Genomic DNA, 1,025 nt, shown 5'->3' with positions numbered 1-1,025 from the left:
GAAGAATGTTTTTATTGGTATGATGAAATTTTGACTTTGGCTTTGTTTTTGGAAATATTTAAACATATATATTAATGAATCTTCTATAATTTAACATAGTTGTCTCAATGAATAAGAAAATTCAGGGGCATGTGGGTGGCTCAGTGATTGAGTGTCTGCGTTTGGCTCAGGTTGTGATCCTGGGGTCCTGGGATCCAGTCCCACATCAGGCTCCCCAGAGGGAGCCTGCTTCTTCCTCTGCGTCTCTCCCTGTGTCTCTCATGAATAAATAAGTAAAATCTTAAAAAAAAAATCAGAAGCCATAAAAATAAAAAACAAAGCAAAACAAAAAACACATAAAAACGAAAAACCTTTGTAGGACCAGAGGCTTCACAGTGTTAAAATACAAAGAACAAGACTTGGATAGAATTAGTATTCACCATCATATATAACAAATAATATTTAGAATATCTGAAGAGTGGGGCAGCCTGGGTGGCTCCGCAGTTTAGTGCCACCTTCAGCCTAGGGCCTGATCCTGGAGACCCGGGATCGAGTCCCATGTCGGGCTCCCTGCATGGAGCCTGCTTCTCCCTCTGCCTGTGTCTCTGCCTCTTTCTGTCTCTCTCTCTCTCTCTCATGAATAAATATAATCTTAAAAAAAAGAATATCTGAAGAGTTCATAAACATACTTAAGAATAATATAAAAACCCGAGGGGCACCTTGGTGGGTCAGGTTGTGATCTGACACTTCATACTCAGTGGGGAGTTTGCTTTAGATTCTCTCTTCTCTCCCTCTTTGCCTCCCCCCTATGCACTTACTCCCTCTAAAATCAATAAATCTTTTAATAAAAGAATAATATAAATATCCCAGTGGATAAATGGTTTGAATATGAATATACAATATAATATCTGAATATACAATTGTCAGAAAAAAGAAGGCGCAGTCCCGGTGGCTCAGCAGTTTAGTGCCACCTTCGGGCTCCCTGCATGGAGCAGTTTGATAACATGAATGTAAATCTAAATGTGTGCTCCATTTAACCCAGAAAA

Source organism: Canis lupus, chromosome 28 (genome assembly GCF_011100685.1).
Source record: "Canis lupus familiaris isolate Mischka breed German Shepherd chromosome 28, alternate assembly UU_Cfam_GSD_1.0, whole genome shotgun sequence".
Lineage (NCBI taxonomy): Eukaryota > Metazoa > Chordata > Mammalia > Carnivora > Canidae > Canis > Canis lupus.
This window is presented reverse-complemented; position numbering follows the sequence as displayed.